Genomic DNA, 14,783 nt, shown 5'->3' with positions numbered 1-14,783 from the left:
GGCATTGCCTTTCTGTTCCTTAATTAATAATTTTGTTTCAATTGTCTTCCAATGGAGCACAGTTCTACTTTGACACACATGGAATCATCAGGCGTTGGAACTGACTTCGCAATTGTTTTTAAACTTTATTTACTTATTTTAAAAGCAAAATTTATATCACTGCCCTTATATCCATGAGACTGTGGATTTGATGTACAGGCTAAGTATTTTTTTTCTCCTACACATTAAAATAATATCAAATTTAACATAAATAGGAAGTGGATAAAATAGGAAATGGATACAAAATATTCCTCAACGTACTATTTAAAATTACCAGGTTCAACAGCTAAGGGTAGACGTCACTGGTGGTTCAGTGGTAGAATTCTCACCTTCCGTGTGGCAGGTCTGGGTTCGATTCCCAGCCAATGCACCTCATGTGCAGCCACCACCTGTCTGTCAGTGGAGGCTTGTGTATTGCTAGGATGCTGAACAGGTTTCAGTGGAGTATCCAGACTGAGACAGACCAGAAAGAAAGGCCTGGTGATTGACTTCCGAAAATCAGTCCACGAAAACCCTGTGGATTGCAACGGTCAATCTACAACAGTTCATGGGGTTGGTGCAGGACTGGGCAGAGGTTTATTCGGCTGTGCATGGGGTTGTCATGAGTCAGGGGCTGCTTACACTTGCTTTAAAAGTCCCTCAACAGCAGCTAACAACAATGACGACAATAGCTAAGGATACTTGAATCAGACTCTGGGAAGCAGCCAGAGAGTTTTCTGTGATTCAGGCTTGTGACCATTCATTCATTAACCCACCATTTATTTTTGTCTTTCAGGGGTTTTAGCTGGGGGCCTGACATTCAACCAAAAAAATAGTAGCATTTCCCCTACCCAATGGCATTACCCTGTTTTAAATCTCTTCATTGGTGGAAGTTTTCTTTTCTTTTCTTTTTTTAAGTTGCCAATTTTTATTTGGAGCCCTGTTTCAAGGCCTTATTCATAATTTTATTAAATCTGCTTCTTGAATTATTCCATTTCTTTATTATGCACAGAACTTCCTTATATTTATGTCTTAAATTTGTCTGACATTAATATTGCTACGCCAACTCTCTTTGTTTAATATTTATTTGCTGTATCTCTTACAACTCTTTATTTTTACCTTTCCTTTGTATACGTATAAGCCCCTGGGTGGCGCAAATTGTTTGCTCTTGGCTAGTAACCTAAAATACTTGCTGAAAGTGAAGAGGACTTGAAGCACTTATGATGAAGATCAAAGACCACAGCCTTCAGTATGGATTACACCTCAACATAAAGAAAACAAAAATCCTCACAACTGGACCAATAAGCAACATTATGATACATGGAGAAAAGATTGAAGTTGTCAAGGATTTCATTTTGCTTGGATCCGCAATCAACACCCACGGAAGCAGCAGTCAGGAAATCAAAAGATGCACTGCATTGGGGAAATCTGCTGCAAAAGACCTCTTTAAAGTGTTGAAAAGCAAAGACGCCACCTTGAAGGCTAAGGTGCGCCTGACCCAAGCCATGATATTTTCAATCGCGTCATATGCATGCGAAAGCTGGACAATGGATAAGGAAGACGGAAGAAGAATTTACACCTTTGAATTGTGGTGTTGGTGAAGAATATTGAATACACCATGGACTGCCAAAAGAATGAACAGGTCTGTCTTGGAAGAAGTACAGCCAGAATGCTGCTTAGAAGCAAGAATGGTGAGACTACGTCTTACATACTTTGGACATGTAGTCAGGAGGGATCAGTCCCTGGAGAAGGATGTCATGCTTGGAAAAGTAGAGGGTCAGTGAAAAAGAAGAAGACCTCAACGAGATGGACTGACACAGTGGCTGCAACAATGTGCTCAAGCATAACAATGATTGTGAGGATGGTGCAGGACCGGGCAGTGTTTTGTTCTGTCCTACACAGGGTTGCTATGAGTTGGAACCGACTTGACGGCACCTAACAACAACTAATCTAAAGGTTGGCAGTTTGAACCTACCTAGTGGTGCCAGAGAAGACAGGTCTGATGATCTGCTCCCTAAAGGTTACAGACAAGAAGAGCCTATGGAGCAGTTATACTCTGTAGTAACATATACAGTCGCCATGAGTTGGAATTGACTGGACAGCAATGAGTTCGGTTTTTTTTGTGTACTAGATCTGTGGAACTGAACTGTATACATATGTGTAGGTGTATGTATACAGTTAAGGCCCCTGGGTGGTACAAGTGGTTTGCGCTCGAATACTAACCTAAAGGTTGATGGTTTGACTCCACCCAGTTGGTGCTACAGAAGAAAGGCCTGATCTGCTTCTGTAAAGATGATAGCCAAGAAAACCCTATGGAGCGGTTCTACTCTCTAACACATAAGGTTGACATGAATTGGAATCCACTCGATGGCAACGGGTTTGGTTTTTTTTAGTTATTTGTAATGTGTACCTGTGACTGTGTTTGTTTGTCTGTGCTTAGGTGCTTCTCTTTTCTTCTGACATAGATATTTCTTTACTTGTTCATTTTCTGTTTGCCCCATTTGAATGTCAGCTCCATGAGGCAGGGACTTGGTCTGTTTTCATTCTCTACTATATTCCCAGCACCTAGCTCAGTGCTTGGCATACAGCACGAGGTGCTTGCTTGTTGCATGCATTTATTCTGAGTTCCATGGGGCACTGTCCAGCCCTGCACCAGCTGATGCTGGGCTCACACCCACAAGGGGGCCCCAGTCTCGGGAGGGAGAACTAGCTGGCTCAGGCAGGGCTCGCCAGCTGGAAAGTATGCATGGACTGGGCTGGGCAGCCACCATGCTCTCTGACCCAGGACCCACAGAGCCGGAGGCAGCAGTTAGGGGTGGCTGGCAGAAAGGAGGATGGAAGCTGCATGGTGGTTAATAATAGTAGTCAGCACTTACCTGGTGCTGATTGTGCTAGGTGACATTGAAAGTTCTCCGTACACCTTAGGCAGGATTTCTCCACCTTGGTACTGCTGACATTTGGTTCTAGATCATTCTCTGCAGTGTGGGCCGTCCTGTGCACTGCAGGATGCTGAGCACTGCTCAGTGAACAACATCCCTGGCCTCCACCCACCAGATGCCAATAGCACCCCCCACAGTGTGATCACCAAACATGTTTCCAGATGTTGTCAAATGACTTTTTTTTTTTTTTTTAAATTGTGGTAAGTATACAGGTAACAAAACGTTCGCCATTTCAACAATCTTCACATGTACAGTTCAGTGACAAATGTCTCTTTGGGGGGCAAAATCACCCCCAGTTGAGAACTGCTGGAATATATAGGTAGATAGGTGATAGATAGACAGATGATAGATGATTGATAGATGATAGATAATAGTTGGGATAGATACCGATAGATGGATGATAGATGTGTAGATAGGTAGATAGATAGATAGACAGGGTCTCTCATGCTAAGACAGGGTTTCTCTCACTACTGACATTGTGTTCTGGATTGTTCTCTGTGGTGGGGCCGTCCTGTACACTGTAGGACATTTAGCAGCATCCTTGGCTTCTTTCCACTCCATGCCAGTAGCATCCCCCCCGCCAGCTGTGACAATCAAAAATATCCCCAGACATTGCCAGTGTTCTCTGACGGTAAGGTCCACCCCTGGTGAGAAATTCTGCCTTTAAGCATTGTGACAACTGTTTGAAGTGGCACACAGGGAGTACGTGATGGAGCCACTGGAACCCTCTGCCTCCAGAGTCCACTCTCTGACCACTCTGAGACATGGCTTTGCACTTGTCCTCAAGCCCCAGCTCTGTCTCCACATGCCTGGTGCTGCTCTAGGCCTGCCCCACCCCTTGTCCCCTACACCAGATTAACCAGCCCTGGAATCAATCCTCTTGTCTGCTCTGTCCCCAAAGCCAGGTCTGAATCATCTGCCAGGCCCCAAGTTGTAATTGCATCAAGAATTTATTTTGTGGGAATCAAAATGTTTTGAGATAGTCATCATGGTGGGTGGGGGAATCTGAACCCTCTTGCCCTCCCTTAAACGGCTCTGGTGGTTTACTGTGGTTTTAATTTGGGGGCTTATTGAAAGGGTGGCATCATCTTCTTTGCACAGCTTCAGGCTTCCCATAGTATCATCTGGCCCTTGCCTGAACCCCGATGTTCTCACCTCTCCTTGAGTCCACAGCCGGTGCCTCAGTTTTCCCATGTGGGCCTGCACAAATGGCTGGAGTCTTTGATCTCTTCTTTCTTTGACAGATATTCCTGGATGTCTGGTAGATGCAGGCCCTTTGTTTGGCCCCGGGGAGACAGCTGCGGAGACAGTGGTGAGCCGGAGACCAGTTGCCAGTCCTCTGGTCCTCCCATGTATCTGCCCACCTGCCCAGGTCAGCTGCTGTCCATCCACCCAACACAGGAATGGGATCTCTGCCTCACATCTGGGCGTGGGGCTGACTCTGCACGGATACCTCTGGAACAGTTGGGCTGGCCAAGGACAACATACTTTCCCAAGGGTCAAGGTGTGGGGGTGGGGTGGGGGAGAGAGCAGAACCAGAGTCTGGTGCTGCTGTTGAGGCTAGAGGACTTCCTGGAAGGGAGAGCCTGCTGGCTGGGGAGTGGGCTGGGCCCAGGATCCTGAAGGGCCGGTTCTCAAGGGCTGATGAAATCTCAGGATTCCTTGAGGGAGGTTAGAGGAGGCTCCTGGGATCCAGTGGAGCCCTAGGGTGATGGCGAGGGACCCTCGTTGAGCTTGGGGGTAGGCTGTAAGCTGGGAGTCGCGCGGGGGGGATGGTGTGGGAGGAGCGTGTTAAGAAGTGGTCCATGAGAGGCACCTGGGGGCTCGTGGGGGCCAAACTGAGGGGTCAAGGAGTCTGATGGTTTGGGACTTCTGGATCCCCAAGTCTTTGACTCTGCATCTCTCTTTCTCTCCATCTTTCACTCTCTGCATCTCAGCCTCAGTCTCTCACTTTATGCCTCTCTCTTTGCCTCCGCGCCTCTGTCCACCCGGCCCTTAGGTGGGGGCTGCGTTCTGGGCCTGGCCCAGAGGCACGCAGGGCCCTGGGGGCGGGGCCGGGCCGGGGCGGTCCTGGGGGAGAGGCCCGGGGGCGGGCCGGGGCGGGCCGGGGCGGGCCTCGAGGCACAGCCGGGCGGGGTTAAAGGGCCGGCGGGCGGACAGCGCTGGCAGAACGAAGGTAGCGGTGCTCGCGGACCCACACCAAGACCTGCGGGGTGAGTACGCCTGCAAGGGCGGTAACCCGAGCACGGTCGCGGCCCTGCGCGGTAATCCGAGGCGGCGCCGGCCTCGGTGCCCTGGCGGGTGCGCATGTCCCGGGACACTCGGGGGGAACACAGCCCGGTGGGTGTGTGTGTCTGCGACGGTCCTGCCTTTGTGCACAGTTTTTGCTGCGAGCGCCTCTGTGTGCGCCTCTGAGTCCTGGGTATATCCTGCTCCCTGGGTGTCCGTGGTGGGGAGGGACCGCGAGAAGAACCTCCCTTCCCATCAGGACATCTCAGAAATATCCCAGCCTGGCCCTGAGACGCCTTCTTAGGGGTGGTTGGGGTCACTTGGTTTCCACCAGCCCCATGTTGCCTAAAGGGGAGGGCGTACGCCCAAGCAGTAAGGTTTACGCTTGCAGCCCATCGCCTTCAGGGACTATCTGCCCACCCAGCTCTGTGCTCTGGCATAGATTCCCAGCCTACCGGAGCCTCCAAGTGCCGTTCTGTGAACAGAGGCTGCCCCTCCCATCACCGGCCACTAGAAGTTCTGGAGCAGGTCGCCAGGAGATATTTGTCGGATGGATGCTGGAAAGGCGATGCTCTCTGTTGGGGGCGGGGGTCTAGACCACGCCCCTTGGACCGGGGAGTGGCTGGGCTGCCTTGGCTGAAGCCCACTTGCTGGGGGAATCTCAGGCTCCAAGTGGGAGGGAGACAGACAGGAAGAGGCTGAGAACAGAGTGGTGAGGGCAAAGCTGGGGCTGCCTAGCTCAGGGCTACCCGCCTGGCCTCCTCCCTCTGCCCACTTACCCCGGAGCTGCATGCATTAATCCATGCAGCACTCACCCGATGAGCAGTCCCAGACTCAGGCCTCACAGGCAGCAGCAGCAGCTGGGACCGGCTAGATGCTGGGAAGCCCTGCTCCCCTGCACCTGTCTCCCCTCCCTACGGTGTGAGACTGAGGCTCAGAGAGGGCAGGCAATTTACCCAAGGTCACAGCCAGAGCTGACAGCATCAGGCTCCTCTCCAAGTACCTCCAAACTGCTGGCTGACCCTGCAGCGGGGGAACTTCCCCGCGTCTGCCCAACCATCCTTATTCTACAGGTCGAGAAATCCAGGTCCAGAGAGGGTAAACCTGTGTCCATGGGCAGCCAGTGGGGGAGCTGGGATTTGAACAAAGCAGCCTGCTCTGACCCCAAAAATCCTGGGCACTTTCCGATGGCCCCGGTGTCTCTGTACAAGCTGGCTTGGGTTTCTGAGCAGTAACATTAGCTCTGGGCTGGCGGCCGGCAGTGACCCGGGTTGGTATCTGAGACAGGGGCTTGGATGACCCAGGAAATGTTCAGAGAATGGGTTGCCATCTCTCTTCTGTGGTGAGCTTTGGACCTGACTCTCCAAATCCCAGGTGGCCAGGAATAAGAACCAGGATGATGGCAGCACTGATAGCAACAGGAGGTACCTTGGATGGAGGGTTTGTTGTGTGCCAGGCATTGAGCCAAGTGTCTTTATCACAGCCCCTTAAGGTGGGTCATATGGTTCCTGTTACAACGACAAGGCACAGACACTTGCTTGAGGCCACACAGCTAAGAGACAGAGCTTTCTAGAATCCTGTCTGGTGCTCACGTCCAGTGGGGATGGTGGGAAGAGATGATTCCAGCCCTGAAATGATCTATAATGGTGGTGTTTAAACTTGTTCTGCCAGGATCCCCCTTGGGTCAAGGAAGGTACAGGCAGAAGGCCAAAATATGGCAAAAGTGGTGCTAGGGGGTCCCCTGTTTGTCCACTTGGCTTTGCCCTCATTTATCATAACTGTCAAAAGCAGATGTTACTTTGAGGGCTAAGGTACTCTTGACCCAAGCCATGGTATTTTCAATCGCCTCAAATGCATACGAAAGCTGGACAATGAATAAGGAAAACTGAGGAAGAATTGATGGATTTGAATTATGGTGTTGGTGAAGAATGTTGAATATTCCATGGACTGCCAGAAGAGCAAACAAATCTGTCTTGGAAGAAGTACAACCAGAATCTTCCTTAGAAACGAGGATGGTGAGACTTTGTCTCACGTACTTTGGACATGTTATCAGGAGGGACCAGTCCTAGAGAAGGACATCATGCTTGGTAAAGTAGAGGGTCAGCAACAAAGAGGAAGACCCTCAACGAGATGGACTGACACAGTGGCAGCAACAATCAGGCTCAAACATAGCAACGATTGTGAGGATGGCACAGGACCGAGCAGCATTTCATTCTGTTGTATATAGAGTTGCCATGAGTCTGAACTGACTTGATGGCACCTAACAACAACAACAATGTCATAACTGTCCCCTGAAGCTCTTTCGTGGGACCCCAGAAATTTGGGGTGCTCAGAGTGGGACTTGGCACTTTGGGGGAATATAAGTGTCTGAGGGTGTAGCAGCTCTTTGGTGTTGAGGGGCTCAAGGAGTGCCATGAGCCCTGGATGATGGGGCTGCCTTGACTACGGCTTGGGGCTGGAGCGGAGGGGAGGGCTGTTTTGGAGGGTGGTGGGGTTGGTACTGGATCTGGCTGTTCAGTGGCTGCAGCCAGCCATGTCCTACATTTCTTCTCAGGAAGCCACACACCTTCTATAAAAAGTCCCTGGCCTGTGGCTAGGCCAACCTGACAAACCTGCACCCCATGGGCGTAGGCCTGGCTGGGGAGCCAGTCACATGGCACCTCTACAGCCAGGTAATGCCAGCTCCAGCAGGGAGGACAGGGGCTGTCTCTGCTGGGCGGGGCTGCTGGAGCCGCCTTCCCTGGGTGTCTGGGGTGTGATTTGGGGCCTGACAGCCACCATAGCCACCCTGTGGGTTCCAGCTCCACGTTTCTCTCACTTCTATAAAATAATAATCATATAATAGTCACACTGGCTAATATCTTGTACACTATGTGCCAAGCCCTTTCTGTGCCTTATCTTGTAGAACTGTCTTAAACAATCTTCGGAGAGAGGGCTGCCATGATCAACCCATTTTACAGACTGGCAGACAGAGGCTGAGGGTGGTGGCTGGACTCATCCAAGACTTCTCAACTGGGGAGGGGCAGAGCTGTCATATGAGTCAAAAGCTCATATTTTAAAGGATGATGCAACCCCAAAGCAGCTTTCATATTATTTTGAACTTTTTAAGTTGAGGGATAATAGGTGCAGGAAGTGCACACGTCAGAGGTGGAAAGCCCAGGAATTTTCACAAGTTGAACCCGCATATGTCACCAACACCCAGATATGAAAAAGAATGGTTATCAGCCCCCCGAACATGCTCCCTTCATTGAAGCATCTTAATTTATTTACTAAAAAAATTGATGTGATAAAATATATATAACAACAAATTTTGCCATTGTAATTATTTTTAAGTGTAAAATTCAGGGACATTAATTACGTTCCCCATGTTGTGCAAACATTGCCACTAACCATTTGATGTAACTATTTTACATCACCCCAAACAGAAACTCAGTACCCCTTTTTAAAATTATTTTGATTAATTTCAACAAATTAGCTTTTATAATTCATTAAAATATATTTTTGAACGAGTGGTATGTGCTCAGGGAAATCAAAAGGCCCAGAAAGTTGGATTGTGAAAGTTAGGTCTTAGAAAGTTAGGTATTTATTCACGCATCGTGGGTCCTCAAAACTTGTTTTTTGACTTTTTTTTTTTAAATTGAGGCAAAATTCACCAACATAAAATTCACCATTAACCATTTTAAAGTGAACCATTCAGTGGTATTTAGTCCATTCACAATGATGTACAACCATTACGTCTATCTAGTTCAAAGACCTATTCATCACCCCAAAAAGAATCCTCATACCCATTAGCAGTCACTCCCCATTTCCTTTACTCCTCTCCCCGTGAAACCATGAATCTACTTACTATCTATGCACTTGCCTGTCCTAGAGATTTCATATGAGTGGGATCGTACAATATTTTCTTTTGTATCTGACTTATTTCAGTCAGCATGATGTTTTCATGGTTCACCCATGTTGTAGCATGTATCAGGACTTCACTCTTTATGGCTGAGTAATATTCTATTGCATGGACGGACCATGCAATGATGGAATTATGGTTATTCCCACCTTTTGACTTCTGTGAATAGTGCTGCAGTGAACATTAGTATACGTGTATCTGTTTGAGTCTTTGGTTTCAGTTATTTTGGGTATATCCCTAGGAGTGGAATTGCTGGGTCATATGGTAACTATGTTTCACTTTTTGAGGAACCACCAAACTCTTTCCACAGTGGCTACACCACCTCACAGCTTTTTGTACCATCTCTTGCTGGCGGTGTCAGCCATAAGCAAGATTGTTTGGGGGTGCGGAGGAACCCAGCTGCAGAAAGTAGAGGACTCCCCCAATGCACCCACTTATTGAGCTTCTCCTGTGAGCATCTGATGAATCTCTTGCTATTATTCCTACTTTGAGATGAGAAGCCTGAGGCTCCCAGGGAGAGGGGACCCCAGCATACACTCTGTGTCCTGCGTAGGGCTTCACCCCATGCCTGGCATGGGGGGTGAGCTGGGCACAGGTCAGGCTTAAAACCCAGCTGCTTGTGGTGTATGTCAACGTGTGTGTGCATGTACCTGCATGTATAAGTGCATATGTGTGCACATGCATGCGTGTTTGTACGTGTGAATGAGTGTACCTGAACGTGTGTGTGCATGTGTGAGTACATGCATGTGTGTGTGTGCAGGGGGGTGAGGTGGGCACCTCTCCCATCCCCGACCCTCCCCACCTACCAGGAGCAAGGACTTCTCCAGGGCTGGCACTTTCTCTTGTCCCAGTTACCTCCCATCTCAGTCCTTCAGGAAAGCATTTCTTGTGTCAGAATTTCACCTGGGCTTTTCCTAGGTGTGGGTGCTGTGACTCAACCCAGAAGCCTCCCAGGGTAACTGGGAAGAGGAAATGATTGACTGTAAAAATCACTGCGTACATCAGGTGCTCAATCATTCTTCTTCCAGGGTGAGGGAGAAGGCGGCCAACTGTGATAGACAGAAATGGACAATTGAGGCAGAACTGGAGCCTGAAGGATGGAGAGGAGCTGGAGTGGGCAGAGCTGGGGGAAATGCATGCTCGAGGGAGGGAACAGTATGCAGAATGGCTCCAAGGTGGGAATGAGCTTCGCTGGTTCAAGGAACAGCCGGAGGAGCCAGAGTCGCTGGAGTTGATCGAGGGAGGGGAGAGTGTGAGAGTGAGAGTAGGAGGTGGGATTGGAGAGGTTGACGAGGACCAGACCACACAGGGCATTGCAGTCCAGGTGAGGAGTCTGAATTTATTCAGGGTGTAATGGGGAGCCACAGGAGGATTTTGAGCAGGGAAGGGTCATGATCTGGTTTAATTTCTTTCTTTCTTTCTTTTTTTTTTTTGCTTTAACTGCATCTCATTATTTTTCATTGTGGTAAAAATATATATAAGAAGACTTCTGCCAGTTCAACAATTTCTACATGTACAATTCAGTGACATTGATTACATTCTTGAAGTTGTGCAGTCATTCCTGCTGTCCTTTTCCAAATTGTTTCACCACCGTTAACAGAAACTCGGTGCTCCCTAAGCAATGACTCCTCCTTTCCCCCTGCCTCCCCCACTTGTTGTTGTTGCTAGGTGCCATTGAGTTGGTTCCGACTCATACCAACCCTACGTACAACAGAACGAAACATTGCCCAGTCCTGCGCCATCCTGACAATTGTTATGTCTGAGCCCATTGTTGTAGCCACTGTGTTTATCCACCTTGTTGAGGGTCTTCCTGTGTTTTGCTGATCCTCTACTTTACCAAGCAGGATGTGCTTCTCCAGGGACTGGTCCCTCCTGATAACATGTCCAAAGTGTATGAGATGAAGTCTCACCATCCTCGCTTCTAATGAGCGTTCTGGCTGTACTTCTTCCAAGACAGATTTGTTCATTCTTCTGGCAGACCATGGTATAGTCAATGTTCTTCACCAACACCGCAATTCAAATGCATCAGTTCTTCCTTGGTCTTCCTTATTCATTGTCCGGCTTTCACATGCATTTGAGGCGATTGAAAATACCATGACTTGGGTCAGATGCACCTTAGTTCTCAAGGTGACATCTTTGCTTTTTAATGCTTTAAAAAAGTCTTTTGCAGCAGATTTGCCCACTGCAATATGTCGTTTGATCTTTTTCTTTTTCTTTTTTTTACTGTGCTTTGAGTGAATGTTTACAATTCAAGCTAGTTTCTCATACAAAAATTTATACACACTTCGTTATGACCCTAGTTGCTCTCCCTATACTGTGACAGCACACTCCTCCTTTCCACACCGAATTTCCTGTGTCCATTCAACCAGCTCTTGACCCTCTCTGCCTTCTCATCTCACCTCCGGACAGGAGCTGCCCATTTAGTCTCATGTATCTACTTGAGCTAAGAGACACACTCATCATTAGTATCATTTAATGTCCCATAGTCCAGTCTAATCTTTGTCTGAAGAGTTGGCCTCGGGAATGGTTTTAGTTCTGGGGTAACAGAGAGTCTGGGGGCCATGTCTTCTGGGGTCCCTCCAGTCTCAGTCAAACCATTAAGTCTGGTCTTTTTACTAGAATTTGAGTTCTGCACCACACTTTTCTCCTGCTCCATCAGGGACTCTCTGTTGTGTTCCCTGTCAGGGCCATCACCGAAATCATCACCTAGTTCTGGTCTCAGGCTGATGGAGTCTCTGGTTTATGTGGCCCTTTTTGTCTCTTGGGCTAATATTTTCCTTGTGTCTTTGGTGTTCTTCATTGTCCATTGCTCCAGGTGGGTTGGCACCAACTGATGCATCTTAGATGGCTGCTTCATTTAATTTCTTGACTGCTGCTTCCATGGGTGTTGATTGTGGATCCAAGTAAAATGAAATCCTTGACAACTTCAGTCTTTTCTCCATTTATCATGATGTTGCTTATTGGTCCCATTGTATGGATTTTTGTTTTCTTTATATTGAGGTGTAATCCATACTGAAGGCTGTGATCTTTGATCTTCACCCCTAGAAACCACTAATAATCTTTGCTTATTTCTACACATTTGCTTATTTTTTTATAAGTAAGATCATACAATATTTGTCCTTTTGTGACTGACTTATGCGCTCAGCATCATGTTTTCAAGGCTCATCTATGTAGCAGGTATCAGAACTTCACTTCTAGTTATGAATGAATAAACTCTGTTGTATGGATGGAACACATTTTGTTTGTCTATTCACCTGTTGAAGGGCATTCAGTTGTTTCTATCTATTGGCTGTTGTAAAGAGAGCCATCAGGTGGACGCTCAGTGCTGGACCCTGAGACATGGAGGCACATCAGAGAAGGGGGTCTCTGCAGCGGTGGGGGTGGGGGTGAGGTTCCCAAGAGGAGGTGTGTGCAGGAGAAGGGGAGATGACCCAGCTCTAAGGAACTTCAACACCCACAAATTGAGTGAAGAAAGGGGGGGTCTTTAGAGCAGGCCGAGAAGATAGATCCATGTGGCTGGAGTGGGGCCCAGACATGTCAGCTCCTGAAGGATGTGCACACCAGGCTACAGGGACTGGGGAGCCATGGAGGGTGTTTGAGCAGGGGACTGACAGGGCTGGAAGAAGGTGACTGTGGTGGGTGGGATGGGAGCCAGACTGCAGTCAGTTACCTCAGGGGAGTGGGGCACTCCACGTGGCCCCTGTTGCCTGAACATGCTGACTCTCTTTCCTTGAGGGTCTTGTGCCTGCCCAGATGTGACCCCAGTGGGCCACATGCAGGAAAGTTCACACCGGGATGGAGCTCAGAGATCACCTTTTACAGGCCCTTGCAGGTCAGATGGGGAAACTGAGGCCCAGGCCACATAGCCAGGAGGGGTCAGGATTAGAACCCAGCTGCTTATGATGTGTGTGTGTGTGTGTGTGTGTGTGTGTGTGTGTGTGTGTGTGAATGTATCTGTGTATGAATGAGAGTGTGTGTCCACGCATGTGTGCATGTCTGTGTGCAGGTATGCATGTGTACATATGTGTGTATGTGCATGCATTTAATAAGAAAGCCCCCCTCATTTAGGTTCCTTACTTCCCTCAGCTCCCTTCCCAGATACCCGTTTGCAGAGAGGCCCTCCTGGACCACTAAAACAATCACTCTCCATCCCCTTATCCTATGTGTTAATTTCCTGTGGATGCTGTAACAAATGTCCACAAACAGGTAATGTTTAATGGTAAAACAATGTAAATTTGTTCTCTCACAGTTCTGGAGGCCAGAAGTTCAACATCAGTACCACAGGACCGAAATCAAGGTGTCAGCAGAGCCACGCCCCCTCTGAAGACTCTAGAGGAGAATCCTCCCTTGCCTCTCCAACCTTCTGGTGGCTCCAGGCATTCCTGGGCTTGTGGCTGCATCACTCCCATTTCTACCTCCATCGTCACATCGCCTTCTCCTCTGTGTCTGTGTCCAATCTTCCTCTCATAAAGACACTTGTCATTACGTTTGGGGTTCACTGGATAATCCAGGATCATCTCCCCATTATCTCAACATCCTTAACTTAATCACATCTGTGAAGACTTTGCCGTATAAGGTAACATTTACAGGTCCCAGGGATTAAGACCTGATATTTTGGGGGGTCATTATTCAGCCTATGATACCCTACTTTCCCTCCTTTACAACACTTACATGTTTTATCATGTCTTTGTCTGTTAATGATCTCCCCGACTGGGGCAGGGACCATGTCTGTTCTGCTCACACTACACCCCAAAGCCTAAAACAGAGTCAGACACATAGGACTAAACCCATTGCCGCCCAGTCCATTCTGACTCATGGTGACCCCATGTGTTACAGAGTAGAACTGCTCCATATGGTTTTCTTGGTTGTACTCTTACGGAAGCGGATCACCAGGCCTTTCTTCCATGGTACCACTGGATGGGTTTGAACTGCCAACCTAATCGTGAAGCACAAACCATTTGTGCCACCTAGGGACCTATAGACACATAGGAGGGGACTCAAACCTCCAATTTTTGGTTATCGGTCGTGTGCGTTAACCATTTCCACCACTCAGGGACTTCTAGGACAGATCATTCCAAAAAAACCCCAAACCTGTTGCCGTTGAGTTGATTCTGACTCATAGCGACCCTATAGAATGGAGTAAAACTGCCCCATAGGGTTTTCAAGGCTGTAAATTTTTACGGAAGCAGACTGTCACATCTTTCTCCCGCGGAGGAGCTGGTGGGTTCAAACTGCTGACCTCTCGGTTAACAGCCACTTGCTTAACCACTGCACTACCAGGGCTCCCTTAGACAAATGATAGCCACTGTTAAATTGGTAAAGAAATAAATACCTGCAGTTACTCTCTCTGGAGCATGCCACCTGGAGCTGCCTGTGTGAGAGGCTGCACAGTTGCAGTGTCCCCAGTTCAGAGCACTTGCCTGGGATTTGTGACTTGGGATTCCTTGTGCTTCAGATTGAAAGGTTGCCTATTCCCTCCCCTACCCCTGCCTTGGCCTTCTAAAGGGAATATCGCCTACACTGTGTAGTCTGTATTAGAAGTCAGACCACCCCAACTGGGCTCTCCAAATTTGATGAGAACCCACCCAGCTGTTTTCTCAGGATGCAGTAACCAGTAGAAACATCCTTTCTTCTGCGTGGATGATGTGGTTTGACATTGGCTGGTGGAAGAGACAGTAGGACTGAGCTTAGGGCTC

Source organism: Trichechus manatus, unplaced genomic scaffold (assembly GCF_000243295.1).
Source record: "Trichechus manatus latirostris isolate Lorelei unplaced genomic scaffold, TriManLat1.0 scaffold00122, whole genome shotgun sequence".
Taxonomy (NCBI): domain Eukaryota; kingdom Metazoa; phylum Chordata; class Mammalia; order Sirenia; family Trichechidae; genus Trichechus; species Trichechus manatus.
Note: the sequence above shows the minus strand (reverse complement) of the source record.